The sequence below is a fragment of the Anabrus simplex genome, chromosome 2 (assembly GCF_040414725.1).
Source record: "Anabrus simplex isolate iqAnaSimp1 chromosome 2, ASM4041472v1, whole genome shotgun sequence".
NCBI classification, from domain to species: Eukaryota; Metazoa; Arthropoda; class Insecta; order Orthoptera; family Tettigoniidae; genus Anabrus; species Anabrus simplex.
This window is the reverse complement of record NC_090266.1, coordinates 731641803-731665598: the sequence shown is the minus strand read 5'-3', so window position 1 is coordinate 731665598 and position 23796 is coordinate 731641803. Positions and strand designations below refer to the sequence as shown.

The 23796-nt window shown below is 40.9% G+C and overlaps 1 long non-coding RNA gene across 1 annotated transcript in view; it reads right to left on the bottom strand.

Annotated features, from left to right (window-relative positions):
* Positions 1-23796, bottom strand: part of LOC136863072 (uncharacterized) — a 417453-nt gene that overhangs the window by 91921 nt on the left and 301736 nt on the right. Inside the window, exon 2 of the long non-coding RNA XR_010859140.1 lies at positions 20073-20230. This is a non-coding gene — a long non-coding RNA (uncharacterized lncRNA). The remainder of the gene's footprint in view (positions 1-20072; positions 20231-23796) is intronic.

Here is a 23796-nt window from a genome sequence, read left to right as displayed (position 1 = left end):
ACCCAAGATTTTGAACAACTCGTTTGACTGATCAGTCAAAAAGTTGAAAAACAAGACAACATTCAGAGAAGCAGTAACAGTGAGAGAAAGGTTGGCTGTCACACTGAGTTTCTTAGCAACTGGTGATTCGTACACAAGTTTTCAGTATTCATTTAAAATATCGAAATGCACAGTATCAAGAATCGTCCCAGAAGTTTATGATGCGTTGATTGAAACACTTCAGGATTATTTGAAGGTAAGGATAATAATTAATCGCATTTAAAACATTAAATCGACTCGGTATTTTAAAAAAGTCAAATGAACAAACAGGAATGCCAATAATTAAAAATCACACAATATTAATTCAATTTAGAAATACATTTCGTATCCAAAACGCACCCATTTAAAAAATAGCGTTTGATTTATTTGTTAATGGTTGTGGATCAATATAAAAAATGGGTGAAAATGCAAAATAAAGATAAAATAATGGAAGAAAAATAAATCACAAACCAAGTAAAACTAGTCAAAAGCGCAATAGCCCATCTAAATATGACGAATTCAAATGTTCAGGGCTTGTGCCTTCTGAATGTGGTGTTGTCTGCCCACTAGTGGAAGTTCTTCATAATGACCCAAGAATGCTTCAAAATAGGTACCGGTAGGTTCAAAAAAGTAATGAAATGACACAATTTTGCATTATAAACCCATAGTAATAGCTTATCTGATCCAGTGACTCTGCTCTTATTTTCTTTCGATCTTTCACTTCGATATGATACCAGTAGCGCTTTCATCTTCGCTTTCACTGTAGAGATAGGAAAGTTTAGTTGAAAACTAATTTCCTTCCACGCATCTTCTCTTTTATTGCGATTGAATAGTTTTTGTTTTTCGGATTTCACATAAAATCTCTATTTTTGTACAGCTCGATGAGCTGCAAGCACTGTTCTTGATTCATTACTCGCGCAACTACGGGGACTACGTTTACACTGACGAAATTCGATGAGCGAAACCCTTTGATGCGCGGACAAAAACCGACTGACCTCCGGCTCGCAGCGAGGGCCCTCACTCCGCAGTTACTCAGGGGTGAGGGAGCGTCTACACTAGGCGCAATTCCCTCGCGAAATTATTTCGCGAGCAAATTGCGCTTAGTGTAAACGCAGCTTAAGAGAGTACATCATCGACACGCCTACTAGTTACGGGTGAAGAATGAACAGGGAGAAGATATGATATGAGATCTACGAATCAGATGCTTCGTTGTAAAGAGATTTGGTATGGAGCAGTTACCGAGAGTGGGGAGAGCTCATGTATATTATCTTGCATGAAGCAATCCTCAAAACCACAACTACAATTTATTTTTGAGACAGTGAGTGGTCTCTTCGAGACAATTCATTTTCGGGACAGTGAGTTGTCACTTCAAGACACAGTACGTAGCTGCTGTGATGTTGTCGAATCAGGGTGAGACGAAACAAGCATACGACTTGCCATATATTCTATAATTATTCTGGACGAAGAACTACGTTAGTTCAAGTCCATGGTACTTGGTACAAGTCTGTATTGTATCAGTAGAACAGCTAAGATGGATTAAGATTTCTGATAACATGGAAAAATTCACAACACTGAATTTTCTCCTCATATGATCAACAGTGATCAATTTTCACAAGCATAGCGCCAATGTCTAATTTAAAGACTAGGCAATTAGGGAGTGCTAGTCCAGATAGCCCAAACCATATCGCAGAAGGAAGGAAGGATGGCCATGGAGCCAGTCTGCAACGAGAAAAGGGGAACGAGTAACCACGGAATACAGATGACCTCAACGGAAGCTACAATTGGTGAGCCACAATTAGACAATGCAAGCAACAGTAAATTACAGTAACGTTAAATTTTTAATTCCCTCCAAGCTAAAAGGTACTTTTCCGACTCATCTCTTTTTTCTTTTCTTTTTTTACAAAATTCGTTTGACCAGGTATTGCGCTAATTTTCTTTCTCAAAGCGATACTTAATGGTTAATTATTTAAAATACTATCCCTGTGATTTAGGTATAAGTCTCTATGCTATTAAATATAAATTTTGCTGTACAGTTTTGTTTAAAACTGTAAATCTGGCGCCCAAACAATACATAGAGAAATGAGAAACCATGGGGTGATAATTGATTCTATTTGCGTGGCAATTTGCGGGCAAGCCACATATAGTTTATATTTATATTCTTGTGTCTCCAGCTATTAACTTTCGTCTCCTCAAGTATGAAGATTAGGAGAGCGAACAGTTGCGACTTCGCATTTTACATTTTGACCGCTCTTCAGAAATGCTTTTAACTTTGTCGTGTTTTGCAGGCTTAATATTGTTAATCGTTGCTTTCACGTACCGATAGTTAACATGTTTTTCGTATGCTACGAGTTATTATTTTCTCATTAATGAAAATGAAAACCTGCAACCTGTTTTCCAGTCACTGACCAGGTCAGGGATGTAATGAATGAAACATATACAGGCTATTAATACGATGGGGTCGCCACTCCCAAAGTGATTTTTATTAATGACTGATAGATGCTGTGAAATGAGAATGGAGAGTGTTGCTGGAATGAAAGATGATAGAGAAAACCGAAGTACCCGGAGAAAAACCTCTCCCGCCTCCGCTTTGTCCAGCACAAATCTCATATGGAGTGACCACGGTATCCAGCGGTAAGAAGCCGACGCACTGCCGTCTGAGCCACGGAGGCTCCTTTCTCATTAATAATTATTAATAATATATTATAATATACGAACTTGTTATTATTTCAGACAGAGCAGACAATGACCGGTAGAAAAAGGTCATGGACTTGGGACTACTTTGAAGAGCTTCCAGACAAACGAGTAAAATGCACACGATGTGACAAAATAATAAAAAACGATAGTAAAAATATATCGACGATGATAAGACACTTAAAAATTCATAATGTTTGTCCTTCGTCGAATGAAACCGTTCCAAATGAGGGGGAGATATCTCCACCTAAAACGACGCCGACATATGCAGGCAAAATATTCTTAATAGGCTCTTTTTTTTCATGAATAGTGCAGTGGACAGCCGCTCTCATTATAATGGTGAAGGGCTCAGAATGTCCGCCTGGACAGGATCGACAAAGTTACTCTACTGTTGAGGTATACAGTTTATACCTATTTTACGTGCATAAGCATTACGTTATGAAACCAATTTATTCACTGATCGGCAATTAGTCCGCCTCTGTGGTGTAGTGGTTAGTATGATTAGCTGCCACCCCCGGAGGCCCGGGTTCGACTCCCGGCTCTGCCACGAAATTTGAAAAGCGGTACGAGAGCTGGAACTAGGTCAACTCAGCCTCGGGAGGTCAACTGAGTAGAGGTGGGTTCGATTTCCACCTCAGGCATCCTCGAAGTGGTTTTCCGTGGTTTCCCACTTCTCCTCCAGGCAAATGCCGGGATGGTACCTAACTTAAGGCCACGGCCGCTACATTCCCTCTTCCTTGTCTATCCTTTCCAATAAAAATCAGCTGATCTTGTATTCCAATCATTTGTAGTTCTGAGTAGGTAGTAAAAGTATCCGTAATTTATATTGCGCTCTCTCGATATTTCAGTATTTATGAGCGGTTAGATAATAATAATAAAGTTCATATATTCCAGTAATTGCAGTTCAAGTCCCTGGAGTCGAAGGAGTAGTTTTGACAGAAATATTTTTGAGAAATTATTCTAGACAACCTCGTATTTTTCAGTAGGCCTAATTAAGGACACTTTTATTCTCCGTCCCGTGGAGTAAAGAAAATAATAGTTATCCACCAGCTGTAATAATCGCATAACCACGTTTCAGTTGAGAATTGTAGTGAAGATAAGCTATATTAGATAGTATCTTGCCTGTTATATTCGTGTTTTTCTTTGAGTCGTGCTATCCTTTCGATACTTAAGCATTTAACCAAACGCAAGGTTTCATTTCTATTAGAGCATAGTAGGATAAAGTTATACCCTAAAGAAATAATCTTCTGTCTACGCGTTTAACTTTGTTGGTAATCCTTGAGTACGGTAGTTCTTGCGAATTTCAAACTTTAGGCCTAATTGCAATTTTCAATCTATTTGTGCTTGTTAATAACGTAATGTAATTAGGATACGTCTGAACGTAGTTTAAAAACTGTGGTAGTGTATTGTAGTGACTTATTAAGATTTAGAGTGCTTATTCTATTATTTTGAGTAGTCTTGCGAATTTCAGACTTTAATTGTAATTTCCATTTCAGATTGTGCTTAGTAATAACCTGTTGTATTATAATTAGGTTACGTCTGAACGTAGTTTAAAATCATTGTAGTGTATTATAGTAGGTATTTTATTATAAATTAGTGCGTTTATTCTATTACTGTGAAATATTTGTGTAGTATAGTATCTGTAGTATCTATAGTATCTGTGGTATCTGTATTAACTCTCTTACCAGAATTCTGTTGCAGTAATTAGGGCAGACTTAACGGCAATTTAGAACTGTGTAAACCTAATTCTTGTGTATTACTTTCGGTTTTCAGTAATTAACAGCAATTTTCATTCTGTTAGGGTGTTGTAGAAAAAATTCGTACAACTAATTACCAGTAGTATTGTAGTGTAGTAGTAGCTTATATTAATTACATTGTTGTTGTGTGATTTTTGTGAACTATCCTAGACAATATTTTTTTTCTTTCATTTTTACAGGCAATATTTCTTTCCTTTCATTGTTATTTGTACAGAATAAGTTATTTTATTTTTTCTTTTCTTCCCATTATTCCGTAAATAATGGCTAAGCAGTGCAACTGTAGGAACTGTGGGTGTGGCCAGGCATTAAGAAATGTGAGGGAGGAGTTGGAGAGTTTCAGGGAGATAATTAGGATTCTCTCAGAGGACAGGAAGGAAAATAGGCCTCCCTCAAACAATGTACAGGATACAGTAGGTGTAAAGGAGGGATGGGAAGGAAATGGGGGAATTGTAGAAGACAGGTGGTCTAATGTTTTAAGGGGAAGAAGGTTGCAGGCTAAGAGTTCTGTTCAGGATCAGAATTCAGGACAGGTGTCTTTTAGAAATCGGTACGAGTCACTGCAAGTAGAACAACCGAGGGAAGATGAGGAACAGGGAACTGTTGCTGAGATGTGTGGAAGTAGGAGGAAGGGAAAAAGTAGGAAAGGGAAATGTAGTGTGGTAGAAAGGAAAAGACAGGTGGAACAGGGTCATGGGAGGGGGGAAAGGGAGGGAGAAGTAGCTTCTGCAGCAGTGAGAGAAGATAGGGCTGACCAGAAGGGGAGGGGATCAAATGAGGTGGGTAGGGTTGAGGCTCTGGTCATGGGGGATTCTATCGTTAGACATGTGGGGAAAGTGTGTGGAGGAAAGGGAACCAGGGTAGAGTGTTGTCCAGGAATTAGTTTGAGACAGATGTTGAGGAAAGGAGAAGGTGGTAGTGTTTCACGTTGGTACTAACAACGTAAGGCAAGCAGGTATAAGTACAAACATAGTTGGGGATGTGTGGGATCTGTTAAATGCAGCACGGATGTAGTTTAAGGAAGCGGAGATTGTTATCAGTGGAATACTCTGTAGGAGGGATACTGACTGGAAGGTGATTGGGGATTTAAATGAGACTATGGAGTGGGTATGTGGGAAACTGGGAGTGAGATTTCTACATCCTAATGGGTGGGTAGGAGACAGGGATCTGCACCCAGATGGCCTTCACTTATACCGCAGTGGTACATATAAGTTAGGAAACTTATTTAGAAGGGTTATAGGCAGGTACATTCAGGGAAACGGGCTGGCCTAGGGAGTGGTGTTAAGCAAACAGGGAACTGGAAAACAGGTAGGGATGACATAAAAATGTTAGTGTTCAACTGTAGAAGCATTGTAAACAAAGGAATCGAATTAAGTAATTTAATAGATATATACTTACCAGATATTGTAATAGGAGTTGAATCATGGCTGAGAAATGATATAATGGATGCAGAGATATTCTCGGAACTGGAGTGTGTATTGTAGAGATAGGATAGGAATGGTAGGAGGGGGAGTATTCATTCTGGTGAAAGAAGAATTTGTAAGCTACGAAAAAGTTAAGGATGAAAAACATGAAATTCTGGGTGTAAGGCTCTTCTCTAAAGATAATAGGCAACTTGATGTCTTTGGAGTGTACAGACCGGGAAAGGGTCAGGATTATTTGACAAGATAATCAGCTATGTTGGAAATCATATGAAAAGGAATGTGATAGTAACAGGTGGTCTCAATTTACCAAATATCAATTGGGAGGGTAATGCGAACGACAGGAAGCATGACCAACAAATGGCAAATAAGTTAATATGGGAAGGGCACTTGATTCAGAAAGTGATGGAACCAACTGGAGGGAAGAATATTTGGATGTGGTGCTGATAAAACCAGATGAGCTCTATAGAGAAACTGAAGTAATAGATGGTATTAGTGATCACGAAGCTGTTTTTGCCGTAGTTAAAAATAAATGTGAAAGAAAGGAAGGTATTAAAAGTAGGACTACTAGGCAGTACCATATGGCTGATAAAACAGGCATGAGGAGGTTTTTAAAAAGTAACTACGATCGGTTGAAAATGGTAAATAAAAATGTAAACAGACTCTGGGATGGGTTTAAAGCAATTGTTGAGGAATTTGAAAATAGTATTGTTACTTTAAAGGTGGTAAGGAATGGTAAGGATCCACTATATTAAAACAGAGAAGTAAAGAGACTAAGAAGGAGGTGCAGGTTGGAACGGAATAGAGTTAGAAATGGTTATGGAAGTAAGGAGAAATTGAAGGAACTTACTAGGAAATTGAATATAACAAAGAAGTCAGCTAAGGATAACATGATGGCAAGCATTACAGGTGGTCATACAAATTTTAGTGAAAAATGGAAGAGTATATATAGGTACTTTAAGGCAGAAACGGGTTCAAAGAAGGACATTCCAGGAATCATTAATGAACAAGGGGAGTGTGTATACGAGGATCTTCAAAAGGCAGAAGTATTCAGTCAGCAGTATGTAAAGATTCTTGGTTACAAGGATAATGTCCAGATAGGGGATGTGAGTAACACTAAAGAAGTATTAAAATTTACCTATAATAAAAATGACATTTACAGTAAGGTACAAAAGTTGAAAACTAGAAAAGCGGCTGGAATTGATAAGGTTTCGGGGGGTATACTAAAGGCAATGGGTTGGGATATAGTACCATATCTGAAATACTTATTTGATTATTGTTTGGTTGAAGCAGCTATACCAAATGAATGGAGGGTTGCTATAGTAGCGCCTTTGTATAAAGGAAAGGGTGATAGACATAAAGCTGAAAATTACAGGCCAGTCAGTTTGACGTGCATTGTATGTAAGCTTTGGGAAAGCATTCTTTCTGATTATACACTGACTGACAGAGCAAATGCAACACCAAGAAGGAGTGGTCAGAACTTTATGCCAATTGCAGGGTAGACTGACGTCACTGAGGTATGCTCATGATGTGAAATGCGCCGCTGTGCTGCGCACGTAGCGAACGATAAATGGGACACGGCGTTGGCGAATGGCCCACTTCGTACCGTGATTTCTCAGCCGACAGTCATTGTAGAACGTGTTGTCGTGTGCCACAGGACACGTGTATAGCTAAGAATGCCAGGCCGCCGTCAACGGAGGCATTTCCAGCAGACAGACGACTTTACGAGGGGTATGGTGATCGGGCTGAGAAGGGCAGGTTGGTCGCTTCGTCAAATCGCAGCCGATACCCATAGGGATGTGTCCACGGTGCAGCGCCTGTGGCGAAGATGGTTGGCGCAGGGACATGTGGCACGTGCGAGGGGTCCAGGCGCAGCCCGAGTGACGTCAGCACGCGAGGATCGGCGCATCCGCCGCCAAGCGGTGGCAGCCCCGCACGCCACGTCAACCGCCATTCTTCAGCATGTGCAATTTCCCGTCGATTGGTTGAAGGAGGCCTGCACTCCCGGCGTCCGCTCAGAAGACTACCATTGACTCCACAGCATAGACGTGCACGCCTGGCATGGTGCCGGGCTAGAGCGACTTGGAGACTTGGATGAGGGAATGGCGGAACGTCGTGTTCTCCGATGAGTCACGCTTCTGTTCTGTCAGCGATAGTCACCGCAGACGCGTGTGGCGTCGGCGTGGAGAAAGGTCAAATCCGGCAGTAACTGTGGAGCGCCCTACCGCTAGACAACGCGGCATCATGGTTTGGGGCGCTATTGCGTATGATTCCACGTCACCTCTAGTGCGTATTCAAGGCACGTTAAATGCCCACCGCTACGTGCAGCATGTGCTGCGGCCGGTGGCACTCCCGTACCTTCAGGGGCTGCCCAATGCTCTGTTTCAGCAGGATAATGCCCGCCCACACACTGCTCGCATCTCCCAACAGGCTCTACGAGGTGTACAGATGCTTCCGTGGCCAGCGTACTCTCCGGATCTCTCACCAATCGAACACGTGTGGGATCTCATTGGACGCCGTTTGCAAACTATGCCCCAGCCTCGTACGGACGACCAACTGTGGCAAATGGTTGACAGAGAATGGAGAACCATCCCTCAGGACACCATCCGCACTCTTATTGACTCTGTACCTCGACGTGTTTCTGCGTGCATCGCCGCTCGCGGTGGTCCTACATCCTACTGAGTCGATGCCGTGCGCATTGTGTAACCTGCATATCGGTTTGAAATAAACATCAATTATTCGCCCGTGCCGTCTCTGTTTTTTCCCCAACTTTCATCCCTTTCGAACCACTCCTTCTTGGTGTTGCATTTGCTCTGTCAGTCAGTGTATTAGACATGCTTGCGAAATTATTAACTGGTTTGGCAGAAGGCAGTTTGTGTTTAGGAAAGGTTATTCGACTGAAGCTCAGCCTGTAGGATTTCAGCAAGATATAGCAGATAACCTGGATTCAGGAGGCCAAATGGACTGTATTGCGATTGACATATCTAAGGCATTTGATAGGGTAGATAATGGAAGACTACTGGCAAAAATGAGTGCTATTGGACTAGAAAAAAGAGTGACTGAATTGGTGACTATATTTCTAGAAAATAGAACTCAGAGAATTAGAGTGGGCGAAGCTTTACCTGACCCTGTAATAATTAAGAGGGGAATTCCTCAAGGCAGTTTGATTGGACCTTTATGGTTTCTTATATATATCAATGATATGTGTAAAGAAGTGGAATCAGAGATAAGGCTGTTTGCAGATGATGTTATTCTGTAAAGAGTAATAAATAAGTTACAAGATTGTGAGCGGCTGCAGGGTGACGTCGATAGTGTTGTGAGATGGACGGTGGGCAATGGTATGATGATAAACGGGGTTAAAAGTCAGGTTGTGAGTTTCACAAATAGGAAAATTCCTCTCAGTTTTAATTACTGCGTTGATGGGGTGAAAGTCCCTTTTGGGGATCATTGTAAGTACCTAGGTGTCTATATAAGAAAAGACCTTCATTGGGGTAATCACATAAGTATGATTGTTAATAAAGGGTACAGATCTCTGCACATGGTTATGAGGGTATTTAGGGTTTGTAGTAAGGATGTAAAGGAGAGGGCATATACGTCTCTTGTAAGACCCCAACTAGAGTATGATTCCAGTGTATGGGACCCTCACCAGGATTACTTGATTCAAGAACTGCAAAAAATCCAAAGAAAAGCAGCTCGATTTGTTCTGGGTGATTTCCGTCAAAAGAGTAGCGTTACAAAAATGTTCCAAAGTTTGGGCTGGGAAGACTTGGGAGAAAGGAGACGAGCTGCTCGATTAAATGGTATGTTCCGAGCTGTCAGAGGAGAGACGGCGTGGGAGGACATCAGTAGACGAATAAGTTTGAGTGGTATCTTTAAAAGTAGGGAAGATCACGATATGAAGATAAAGTTGGAATTCAAGAGGACAAATTGGGGCAAATATTCGTTTATAGGAAGGGGAGCTAGGTACTGGAATAACTTACCAAGGGAAATGTTCATTAATTTTCCAATTTCTTTGCGATCATTTAGGAAAAGGCTAGGAAAACAACAGATAGGGAATCTGCCACCTGGGTGACTGCCCTAAATGCAGATCAGTAGTGACTGATTGATTGATCTTCCCATCCCCCCGCAGAGCCCCTCTTCAGCATAGCAGGTGAGGCCGCCTGGTCTAGGTACTGGTCATCCTGCCCAGTTGTATCACCCGACCTAAAGTTTCAAGCTCCAGAACACTGCCCTTAAGACGGTAGAGGTGGGATCCCTCACTGAATCCGAGGGAAAAACCAACCCTGGAGGGTAAACTAAGAACGAAAAGAAATAATAATAATAATAATAATGATAATAATAATAATAATAATAATAATAATAATAATAATAATAATAATAATAATAATAACGAGCTCAGTAGCTCCAGTCACTTAAGTGCGGCCAGTATCCAGTATTCGAACCCCACTGTCGGCAGCACTGAAGATGGTTTTTCCGTAGTTTCCCGTTTTCACATCAGGCAAATGCTGGGGCTGTACCTTAATTGAAGCGAAGGCCCCTTTCTTCCCGCGTCTAGCCCTCTCCTATCCTAATGTCGCCATAAGACCTATATGTGTCCGAGCGAGGTAAAAGAAAATTGTAAATAATTGTCTAGTAGTTACCAATAAAAGTGCACAATAATAAAATATATTATTCCCCCGCCCACCATCCCTGATGCGCCTCTGACTTCTGGCCAGGATGTAATAGTGTCGAGGGTAGTAACAAAAGTATGTTCCTGCAACGGTACACGCGAGCTCATTAATGGTGTCCCGACATAAACAATCAACACTGGCCCACTCCAGTACTGAAAAGGAGGGGAGGAAGTGAAGGGGTAGTGTTGAAAGCCACTCCAGTACCGAAAATGAGGGGAAGTGAGTGAACGGGTAGTGCTGAAGGCACAGTGTGCGTGTATTCTGCGGCGGCCTACAGTACATTTCGTTATACTGTAACACTATAAGATGACTCCTATCTTATCACAAGTGAATCGAGGCCGTATTATTGGCATACGTCCAGTTGGAAAGCATTATGAAGAGCCCTTTGTCCAGGTAACTAACCAGTCGGGTCATGTCACATGTGGCGTATTGATGTGGATACGTGGTGCCGTTCCAGGTGAGTTGATAGAGGTCACTCAACAAATGACTGCTTTTAAATATGTGGACAGTTTAGAGGGTGCTGTTCTTCCTAGTGTTCGAGCTCTTTACCCTGTAGAAGAAGTTCCCGTTATCAGGTTTGTGTAACATAACTGCTCTGTTCACACTGCACACGTAACAGAAGCTTTCTTTAAATATCATACTGACGTTCATGTGCTTGACTGGCCTCCCAAGTAGTCTGACTTAAACACAATAGAACATGCACGAGGGTTCCAGGTCAGGAGAGGACAAGAGCGGCTCTGTTAAAGCACTGCCATTGAGTTTGGGCGAATCTAAGGAAATGAACCAGACATTTTCCAACATCTAATAGATTCCATTACCAAGCGGCTAGAGCAAGTGATAAACAGGAACGGGACATGAACTGATTATTAATGTTTTGAAAGGGAGGAGAAACCGTCACTTACACTTGTTGTGAAGTCAGTATTTGACACAACTCTTTAGTTATTTAATACCAATTTCACAATTAGTATTCTGTTAATTTCCATTTTTGTTTTCGTGAAATTATGTATGGACAGTGCATTATGTTCATTATTTTACCGTACATTTATTTTATTTATATAACTTCGAGGAAGATGCGATACGGTCCTATTTTTGATAAGATATTTCTGTAAAAATTTTTTATTTTTATAATAATTATTTATGTTGAGATGTTGCAATAATAGTATTTTGTTGTATATTTCAAGACGCGACTTTGTATTTTACGGAAATTGAATTTTAATGATATTAAATTATTTTCATATCTATTTCCTTATTGCTCAAGAAGTAAAACGTATCTTCAGTTATTTTATAAGGAAATGCTTACACAGTTATAATACTTTATACATAATCTTATTTTAACATATTCATTTTCTATTTATAGAATTTATCGTAATTCTGTATCCGAGATGGTAAATTGTGATGATATAACTTCAGCAAAGTCTAGAACAAAGTTTCGAACCAGTAAATTATATTTTCAAATTACGACCCGATATAACGCAGCTACAAAATATTCCTAACTAGTATCAAATGCTTTTCGGTTAAAAGCCACCTTTATCTCTTGATACTTTAATTATCAGAACAGGTTACCCAATACTGTACTTCAATACATCCGCCACTGTGCCCATTTCAATCACAACAAAGTCTTGTAGCGGTCTGTCTACCTGCAGCAATGCGTTAAGCGAAAATGTAAGTCATTGTGCCTTCGGCAGTACCCCTTCACTCCCTTCCCTCCTGCTGTGTACTGGAGTGGCCTTCAATACTAACCCATCACTCCCCCCCTATCAGTACTGGAATGGGGCAGTGTTGGTTGTTTATGTCGGGACACCATTAATGTGCACGCGTGTACAAATTACTCGCATATGTACAAATAATGTTACCGTTACATTGTAAGAATTTGTTGTGACGCGTCGTCATTGTATTGTACATTCAAAGGAAGTTCTGGAGGCAGTCTGTATATTCTGGGGAGGCATTTGCAACGAATCGTCGCACATACACAGATTTTGGCTGCCTCTAAATTGCTGATACAGTTTGAAGGGATTATACGCTCAAAATATACAGAAGTGCACAGCAAACACAGGACGAGGCGGTATAGCCTAGCTCAGTAATCTAACACAGCCTTATTGAGGTTTCTGGCCGATAACAAGCAAGCCGCTAGGTCTCCGCGCGCACAAAAGCTCGAGCAAAGCTCGAACTTGTTCGAACTCGGACGTCATCTGTTCGAGCAGCTCGAGCCGGGCTCAAGCACATCGCTAGAATGGACTGATATCGCAATGGTAATGTGTAGTGACACTGCGCGCATGCGCATGTGAGTAGAGAGACATCCCGAGAAGCGTTGAACACGCGGAGCTGAGGCAGGTTAGTCTGTTGCGGTCAGTCGAACGTAGTGCTTCTGAAGACTCGTGTCAGAGTGCAATGGGGCAACGCATAAACACCAAATTTTGTTGCAAATTCGGAAAAACGACGGCGGAGACGACTGCGATTTTGGTACAAGTGTACGGAACAGAAGCCGTAAGCAGAAAATGTATTTACGACTGGTTCAAACAATTTCGGGATGGACTGGAAACTCTTAATGATGCACCACGTCCGTTCTGTAAGAGGAACTGAATCATGGCTGAGAAGTGATATTATGGCTGTGGAAATTTTCTCATGAAACTGGACTGTTTATAGTTTGGGCGATAGGAGGGGGAGCATTCATACTGGTGAAATAAGAATTTTTAAGCTACGGAAATGTTAAGGATGACAAACATGAAATTCTAGCTGCAAGACTTATCTCTGAAGATAATAGGCAAATTGATATTGTTTAGGCTGTACAGACCTGACAGGGCTGGCGCTGACACCGATGCGGATTTATTTAACAAGATAATCAACTATGTGGGGAACGACACAGAAAGGAGCGTCATTGTAGCGGTTCATCTGAAATTACCAAATGTTGACTGGGAAGGGAATGTGGACGAAAGAAAGTATGACCAATGAATGATGAATCAGTTAATATGGGAAGGTCAGCTGAACCAGAAATTGATGGAACCAACTAGAGAGAAAATGATTCTAGATGTGGTGCTGATAAAACCAGCAGAGCTCTACAGACAAACTGAAGTGATAGGTGGCATAAATGACCATACAGCTGTCTTTGTCGTAGTCAAAAATAAATGTGATTAAAAGAACGTCGTAGAAGTAGAACTATTAGGCAATACCATATGGCTGATAAGAGAGTCATGGTAACATTGTTTAGAAATGATTATGATCAATGGAAAGTGGTAAACAAAAGTGTAAACAGCCTATGGGATGGGTTTAAAGCAATTGTTGAGGAGTGTGCTAACAGGTATATACCTTTAAGAGTGGCAAGGAATGGTAAAGACCCATTGTGTTAAAAAAAAAGGAAATAAAGAAATTAAGAAGAGTGTGTAGATCAGAAAGAAATAGAGTTAGGAATGGTTTGCGGGAGTAAAGAGAGATTGAAGGAGCTCACTATAAAATCGAAATTAGCGAAAAAGTCAGCTAAGGATAACATGATGGCAAACATAACTAGCAACCATATGGATGTTAGGGAGCAATGGAAGAATATGTATACAAGGTGGTCGGAAACAACGTGAACCAGGTATGCGAGCGTTAGAGGGGAGGTCATTTTGATAAATAATTTGAAATAAATAATTCGATATCTCGCACCGTAGTCATTTTATCAGCTGCTGAACTTAGCCAATCAGGTCACTTTGCGAGCAAATTCAAGTAGGCTTTAGGAGGTGGTGTTACTAAATCTGAACGTGGTTTAACACTGTCTTGAGTGGACCAATGGAAGAAAAAACTTTGCCCGAAGAGTGATTGAAACACGGACCACCAAGCTGACAGGATAGCGCCATGAAGTGCGCTACAGTGACACAGACTAAAAAACCTTCGGTGTGTTTGTGAATAATGCTGATTTCTCGACGTGGCTCTCAAGTCGGTACTAAGTCACGGGCAAACTTAGCAACATCGGCTCCCAAAGCCCATTTGAATTCGCCCACGAAGCCGTCTGATTGGCTAACTTCAGAAGTTAATAAAATCACAACGGTGCGTGACATCCAATTCATTTTTTCAAATTATTTATTAGTGTGATCAATCCTTTAATGCTCATATAGCTGGTCCACGTTTTTTCCGACCACCCTGTAGATCCTTTAAGAGGTTCCGGGAAGGACATACCAGGGACCATTAATAAACAAGGGGAGTGTATTTCTGAGGACTTACAGAAGGCAGTACTATTCAGTCAGCAGTTTGTAAAGGTAGTTTGATATAATGGTAATGTACAGATAAATGACGCGTCAAAATGGTGAATTGTGAAATTTAGCGATACCTATGATAATAAAGACATTTACAAAACGATACAAAAGTTGAAAGCTACAAGAGCAACTGGGATATACGACATTTCTACGGATATATTAAAAGCTACGGGTTGGAATGTAGTGCCACATCTGAAATACTTATTTCACTATTGTTTGCGTGAAGGAGCGATACCAAACGAATGGAGAGTTATAATAGAAGCCCCAGTGTACACTGGGAAGGGCGGCGAACATAAAGCGGGTTATTACATGTGACGATTGTAAGTTCTACGAGCCGTGCAGTTAGGAGCGCGCAACTGTGAGCTCGCACCCGGGAGATAGTGTGTTCGAACCCCAATATCGGCAGCCCTGAAGATGGTTTTCCGTGGTTTCCCATGTTCACACCAGTCAAATGTTGCGGATGTACCTTAATTAAGGCCACGGCCACTTCCTCCCCATTCCTAGACCTTTCCTGTCCCATCGTCGCCATAAGACCTATCTGTGACGGAGCGACGTAAAGCAATTAGCAAAAAAATGTTCTGCGAAAGCATTATTTGTGATTATATTAAACACGTTTGCGAAATTACTAACTGGTTTAATATCAGGCAGCTCGGGTTTAGGAAAGGTTATTCCAGTGAGGCTCAACTTGTAGGATTCCAGTAAGATAAGCAGATATTTTAGATTCAGGAGGTTAAATGAACTGTATCGCTATTGACCTATCCAAGTCTTTCGATAGGGTAGACAATGGGAAATTACTGAGGAAAATGAGGGCTATTGAACTAGACAAAGGAGTGGTCGAACGAGTGGCTACACTTCTAGAAAATAGAACTCAGAGAATTAGAGTATTTGAAGTGTTATCTGATCCTGTAATGATTAGGAGCGGGGGGTCCCCACAGGGCAGTATTATTGGACTTTTGCTTTTTCTTAAATATACAAATGACATAAGTAAAGGACTGGAATCACAGATAAGGATATTTGCTGATGATGTAGTACTTATAGAGTAATAAATGTGTTGCAATATTGTGAGCGACTCCAGCATACCTAGACAATGTTGTGAGATAGACTGGAGAATAGTTTGGTGGTAAAGAGGGTGAAAAGTCAGGTTGTAAGTTTGACCAAGAGAAAAATTCCTCTCAGTTTTAATTACCGTGTTGATGGGGTGATAGTACCTCGTGGGGATCAGTGTAAGTACCTATATGCTATTACTAGGAAGTTTACAGATCTCTTCACGTGGTTGTGAGGGTATTTAGGGGTTGTAGTGACGATGTAAAGGAGAGGGAAAATAAGTAAGACCCCAATAACGGAGTATGGCTCCAGTGTATAGGAGCCACGGTAGGACTACTTCATATGAGAACTGGAAAAGATCCAAAATACAGCAGCATGATTTGTTCTAGGTTATTTCCGACAAAGGAGTAGTGTTACTAAAATGTTACAAACCTTGGACTGGGACGACTCAAGAGTAAGGAGACGAGATGCTCGGCTAAGTGGTATGTTCTGAGCTGTCAGTGCAGAGATGGGGAGAAATGACATTGGTAGACGAATAGGCTTGAGTGGAGGTTTAAAAGTAGCAATGGTCATAACATAAAGTTGGAATTCAAGAGGAAAATTGTGGCAAGTATTCTTTTGTAGGACGAGGAGAAAGGAATTGGAATAATTTATCATGAGAAATATTCGATAAATTTACAAGCTTTTTGAAAACATTTAAGAAAGTGCTAGGTAAACAATTGATAGGGAATCTGCCACCTGGGCGACAGCCATAAATGCGGACGGACGGATCAGAATCAGGAAACCGCTGAAAATCGAAGCAGTACACTCCAGTTTTCCAGTCCTGTAATGAAATGCGCTCAGCAAGTACGCTAAGGGTCTCGTGATTATAAAGACCATCTGCTTACCAGCCATGAAGGCCCCTGGACGACTGAAATGTAAAGGTATCCTTGACACAAAGCGATATAGGATAGTTGAGGTGCCTAAAAACAAAGTCAGCAATTTCCACTTTGGAAAATTTTACAATAGAAGCAAAAAACTTTTAGAGGTGTTCATGGAATGAAAATTCAATCAATAAATATTTGATTACGTGAATTGACATCAGAAAAGCAATCGTACATAATATTTTTATTATAAAGCAACTGTGAGACAAGATAATAAAGCTTTTTGGAGATTGCTGTTTTTGCTTCCCATACGCGGATTTTACTGACTTTGCACCTCAGATGGGAAAGAAAGTCAGGTTTCTAGCAGAGCCCTGAATTTATTGGAAGGCTTAAAATTAAAATGTGGATTACAACACACTATTACAGGTGCAATAAAACATATTCTGAAATAGTATTTCACAAAATCAACATTCCCAGTTTTTGCGTCCGTTTTTTTTTTTTTTGGAACTAAATAAAGATTAAAACGTAAATTATCTTCTATACACATAATTCTGGAGTCCCTTCCAATTACTTCACATGCACAGCCATTATTGTCTGCCTCGTTGGGCAAATCGGATGGATTGACATTGTCAGTTAGAAGTTTGTAAAAATCCAATTTTTCATTCTGACGCCAGTTCTCACCTAAAGTGAATTTCAAGGAGACGTTTGACATCAGCTATTTTCTTGGAATTCATAAGGTTTTGTTGCTGTGGTTGGATGAGTTTCAGAACCATTTGAGCAATATGGGTGTCCTTTCTTGTCCTATTTAAAGGAGCCTATATCTAGCATGTAGAAGTTCTCACCTCTCACGAGTATATTGTGTTTGCTGTTGGTAGGTCTCTTCAGTATGTATCTCTTGCAGGGAGAAAACTTGAAATGCCAAGCATTTAGATGCTTTGATATTTTCTCTGCTTCCGATTTCCAATCAAATATTTCACAGTCTTCTGTGCCAACCTTCACTATTTTTGAATGTTTTCAGATTATTTCGATGTACTCCTCAGGGTTTTCTATTACCTGTATTCTTGAAATATATTTTTAACACAACCCAAAGAGGCAGTCAGGTGGAATAAAAGAGTGGCCTCGAAATGGAAAATACATCTCAACCCCGTGGACATTCGATGCTGTTTGGAGTAGCCAATTTGCAATCATAGCGAGCAAAGTTTTGTTTTTAATCTGCCCTGCATAGCCGTCAGCAAATAAACGGATATTCTTAATTCTTTCCAGGTTTAGGTTCTTCAGAGAATGGGACAGACAGGAAGCAATGCCATTAGATCCCATTATATGAACATTCTCTGCCCATACATAACTAGTGCAGTTGAGAGGGTTGAGTTTGTCATCAGAGGAACCAACAACAACCGAGAAGTTGTACAGATAGATCTGACGACGGTAGTATGTTCCTTGATCAGGAATTTGAGGGAGAGGTAGGTTCTTCTGGCAGTCAAATGATAGGGTTAGAGTTTCTTCAGGTCTCTCATTTAAGAGAGAAAAAAGGCCTTTGCTCCCTTTTTATGAATCTCTCCCTGTGCTTCAGTCTGAAGTTGTATGTCTCGGTCTTTCTCTAGCTTACTCTTTCCCTTGATTTCGATGCATGCAGAGCACATATCAACTCTGGGACTTCCAAACCCAATATTAAATTGAGTGTTAAATATGTACCCAAAATAACTTTCTTTCACCTGTAACTCCAAATCAGTCTGTCCATTGTACATCCGGTGAAGTAAAGTAATATTCAACTGTGACGACAAGTATTTTCTCCCTCTAGGTGAATGACAGTAGTGTTCATTGCAGGTCAGGGATGATACAAATTTCATCACAGCCTCTTTGTTTCTAAATGTTCCGACTTTTCAACTGAAACCTGAACCCACGTCAGTCCGGCAGAACTGAGCATGCCATTATCACCTCGACCAAACAACCCGAAATCATGAGATATTTAGCTTTGTGGACAGTTTTATGGAATGATCACCAGTTCCCACTATGAAAATCTCACCTATACTGACCGTCACCACAGGCATAAGTGATAAGTCAAAGGCGGTTCAATGAGCAGCGCTCCAACTCGGGAAGGTAAAGGAGGAGAGCATGCCTAGCAGCTGCTTGCACGGCTCTCAGCTGCAGCCAGTGACGGGGCGCGTATCTAAACAGATCTAAACTTCCGATAGTTTGTATTATGCTTAATGTCTTGTTATATTCAGTGTATTAGATTAGGGTGAAGAAACAAAATAAATTATTGTGTATGCATATGTTTTATGCTTTTCCCAAATGCTATTTGTTCGGGGCGTCGAAATGTGAAGATCTTTTGCCCCTACTCGCACCATATGTGAGGAATCTGCGTGTATTATGTAAATGGCGGAAGTGTAAAATGTTGTGAGGAAAGGAACGTTAGGAACGACACAAACACCCACTCCCCAGGCAAGGGATATTAATCATTTACCCTTGACCCGGCCGGGAATCGAACTCGGGGCAGGATATGCTTTGTGTTTAGTAAATATGTTTATATTCATTTCGTAAGGTTATGCGTAGGAAACAAATTAATTAGCACGGCTGAGTGGCTTAGACGGTTAAGCCGCTGGATTTCTGAATGCAAGTTAGCAGGTTCGATCCTGGCTCAGTCCGGTGATATTTGATGGTGCTCCGTCAGCCCCATGTCTACATATTTAGCGGTACTAGAAAAGCTCCCGTGGGACAAAATTATGTAGTAAGTGGGACGTAAAACAAATATTATTATTATATAAATTAATTATCTTGGCATGCCATGATAACTAAATACTCCTTTGACTACTACCTCTAGTGCCGGGCTGAGTGACTCAGACGGTCAAGGCGCTGGCCTTCTGACCCCAACTTGGCAGGTTCGATCCTGGCTCAGTCCGGTGGTATTTGAAGGTGCTCAAATACGACAGCCTCGTGTCGGTAGATTTACGGGCACGTAAAAGAACTCCTGCGGGACTAAATTCCGGCACCTCGGCGTCTCCGAAGACCGTAAAAGTAGTTAGCGGGACGTAAAGCAAATAACATTATTATATTATTATTACTACCTCTAGTCATGGAAGTACCGTAGGTCAACATAAAAGCTTGTTTATGAATAGAGCATAAACATTGAACGACGAACGAAATCTACGACTGTATTGTGTGAACATTGCTGTGGCTTTGCTTGCGCCTTGAATCCACATGGCGCCATCTAGTCTTTACATCATGAACTACTTGAAGGCAGCTGCTCTCGGCTCTGCCCGCGCTCTTGCCTTTAGCTCAAGGAGAGGGCCTCTCTCATTGCCCACCTGTGTGATAAGTTAATTGCTTACTCGTCCATGAAGAACAGTTCTTAATTATAATTAAATGACATAGATTATGTACTTACAAAATGGCTGAGGAGGAGTCCTCGCGGCAGTACTTGCAATACAGGAAGAGGGTGATGCAGAGGAAGATTCCTCCGAAGACGCCAAGGACCACTACGTAGAGGGATACATACTTGTCTAGTGGCGGGGTGGAGCCAGGCGGGGACGTGTTGATCACAGCCTGCATGGCACACAAAAATTAGAGCTCATTTCTACACTAGAAAACATTAAACACATAACATACTAAAGGAAATGACTCAACAACATGACCTCTCCCACCGACTGTTGCTCGTCGGTTGGCTTTCGTAAAAATAACGATATTGTCAAGTTTAATGTTCAGTCATTTAACGAACTCAAAACATTGCCGTTCATCAAGCATCGTCAAAATAGGAGAAGTCGTGTTGCTGGTTGTGAATTGTTCTATGGACAAGCACTGCAATGTAGGAGCTTAAAACTACAGTAGTGGTTAGGGCTATAAAGAGAATGTTTGAGTAGAAACAACCAAAATGTTAATCATCTGAGAGGCCAAACAAGTGGCCGTGCGGTTATGGTCGCTCAGCTGTGAGCTTACATTCGGGAAATAGTCGGTTCGAATCCCACTGTCGGGAGCCCTGAAGATGGTTTTCCGTGGTTTCCCATTTTCATACCAGGAAAACGCTAGGGCTGTACCTTACTTAAGGCAAAATATCCACATGGGTCGACGCTCCGAGCAAATACCATTTAAAAATATACATTTTTCTATGATTATGGTATAGCATCTTTATCTGCAGATCTGTGAAAAGAGAGTGATGTGATGTGTGTGTGTGTGTGTGTGTGTGTGTGTGTGTGTGTGTATGTGTGTGTGATAGTCTGCATCAATGTCGTGTCTGAACTAGTGGGAGCATTGGTAATTACTTGGGGCAAGGATTGGTAGGGAAACGACAATGGACTATATAGCAGCATCATCATGACATATAGGAGGGGCAGTATCCAAACTGGTGAAAGAAGAATTTGTAAACTACGATAAATTTAGGAATGAGAAATATGAAATTCTAGTTGTAATACTTATCTCTTTAGATAATAGGAAACTTGATGTCTTTTGCGGTGTACAGACCCGACAAAGCTGGCGTTGACGCTGATGCGGAATTATTTGATAAGATAATGTGGGGAATGATCATGAAAGGGTCGTTATTGTAGCGGCTATTTCTGAACCTACCAATGTAAACAGGGAAGGAAATACAAATGACGGAAAGCATGACCAAAGAAAGGTGAATAAGTTAATACGCGAAGGACAACTGAATCACAAAGTGATGAGACCAACTAGAGGGAAAGTTATCCTAGACGTGGGGGTGATAAAACCAGCAGAGCTCTATAGAGAAACTGATGTGGGAGATGGCGTATTTTATTTCAATTGGCTTTATGTAGCACCGACACAGATAGGTTTCATGGCGACGATGATATAGGAAAGGCCTAGGAGTTTGAAGGAAGCGGCCTTGGCCAGCATTTGGCGGGTGTGAAAATGGGAAACCACGGAACACCATCTTCAGGGCTGCTGAGAGTGGGGTACGAACCCACTATCTCCTGGATGCAAGCTCACGGCTGTGTGCCCCAAAGCGCACAACCAACTCGCCCGGTGATGGCATAAGTGATCATGAAGCTGTTCTAGTCGCAGTTGAAAGTAAATGCGATAGAAGGGAAGGTTATAAAATTCGGACTGCTAGGCAATAGCATATGGTTGGCATGGGGTGAAATACTTAAAGAGCAATTAAATGATCATTGGAAAATTGTAGATATAATGTAAACAGCCTATCAGATATATTTAAAGCAATTGTTGAGGAGTATGACAACAGACATGTACCTTTAACAGAGGCACGGAATGGTAAAGACCCATTATATTAAAAAAGAGAAATAAAGAGGTTAAGAAGGAGGTGCAGGTTAGAATGAAAAAGAGGCATGAATCATTGCAAGTGTTAGGAGAGATTGAAGGAAATGACTAAGAAATTGAATTGAGCAAAAATGTCGACTAAGTACAACATGATGGTAAATATAATTGGCAGCAGTATGAATTTTAGGGAGCAATGGAAGGATATGTATAGATACTTCAAGGTTCCAGAAAGGACTTTCCAGGAACATTTTTTTTTCTAGGGGCTTTACGTCGCACCGACACAGATAGGTCTTATGGCGACAATGGGATAGGAAAGGCCTAGGAGTTGGAAGGAAGCGGCCGTGGCCTTAATTAAGGTACAGCCCCAGCATTTGCCTGGTGTGAAAATGGGAAACCACGGAAAACCATCTTCAGGGCTGCCGATAGTGGGATTTGAACCTACTATCTCCCGGATGCAAGCTCACAGCCGCGCGTCTCTACGCGCACGGCCAACTCGCCCGGTCCAGGAACAATTAGCGAAGAAGGGAAGTGTATATGTGAAGACTGCAGATGGCGGAAGTATTTAGTCAACAATATGTAAAGGTAGTTGGAGATCACGATTGTGTCCTCATAGAGTAGGTGAAATATTGATAAATTACTGAAATTTGCCTATGATAATAAAGACATTTACATAAAGATACAGAAGGTGAAAGCTAGAAAGGCAGCTGGTAGTGATAGTATTTCTGTGGATATATTAAAATCAATCGGTTGGAATATAGTGCCAAATCTATAATACTTACTTGATTACTGTTTGCATGAAGGAGCGATACCAGATGAATGGAGAGTTGCAATAGTAGACCCAGTATACAAGGGAAAGTGTGAAAAACATAAAGCGGATGATTACAGGCCATCTCGTGGTGTTTATAAACTCCGGGAAAGCATTATTTGTGATTCTGTTATACACATTTGCGAAATTACTAACTGGCTTGATAGAAGGCAGCTCGGGTTTAGGAAATTTATTCCAGTGAAGCTCAGCTTGTAGGATTCCAGTAAGATAAGCAGATATTTTAGATTCAGTATGTCAAATGGACTGCATCGCTATTGGCCTATCTAAGGTTTTTGATAAGGTAGATCATGGGAGATAAATGACAAAAATGAGGGCTATTGGACTAGACAAAAGAGTGATTGATTGGGTGGTTACACTTCTAGGAAATAAAACGCAGAGATTTAGCGTAGGTTAAGTGTTATGGGATTCTGTAATGAAATAATAATTATGTATGTTTTCTTATATATCGATGGTGTATTGCAAAAGGGGGGTTATCAACAATTTTGTTAAAATATGTTTATAACATCAGAATTCTCAAAACATTGCCTGGAATCGAATGCTAAAAGGGGCATTGAGATATTCCTCATAGAACTGAAGATAGTGTTTTAAAAGTGGGCATTACCAGAGCGTGAAAATATTCCTGTAGTGTAAAAAGGGCGTTATTTTCCTAATAGAAATAATGATGGAGTAGTGTAGCAATTAATCTGCCTTATTATTATACTGAGGTGAAAGTTTATATTTGTTGACACTGTGAGACGGAGCAATAATGTTTTAATTTAATTATTTCATTAAAAGTAATGTATTAGTGACTATTGACATGTTTTATTGAGTGCTATATTGACGAACGGGCTAAACCGAGACGAGCAACCGAAGAGAAGACACGGTGCCCCTTGGACAGAGGAGCGTAAGCAGGCGCACTCACAAAGAATGAGGGAAATTTGGGCTCTAAAGAAGGCCAAGTTCAGTGTCAAATGCAACAAGACTTAACGTGGTCCTTGATGGCCCCAGCGAATTATATAATAATAATAATAATAATAATAATAATAATAATAATAATAATAATAATAATAATAATAAT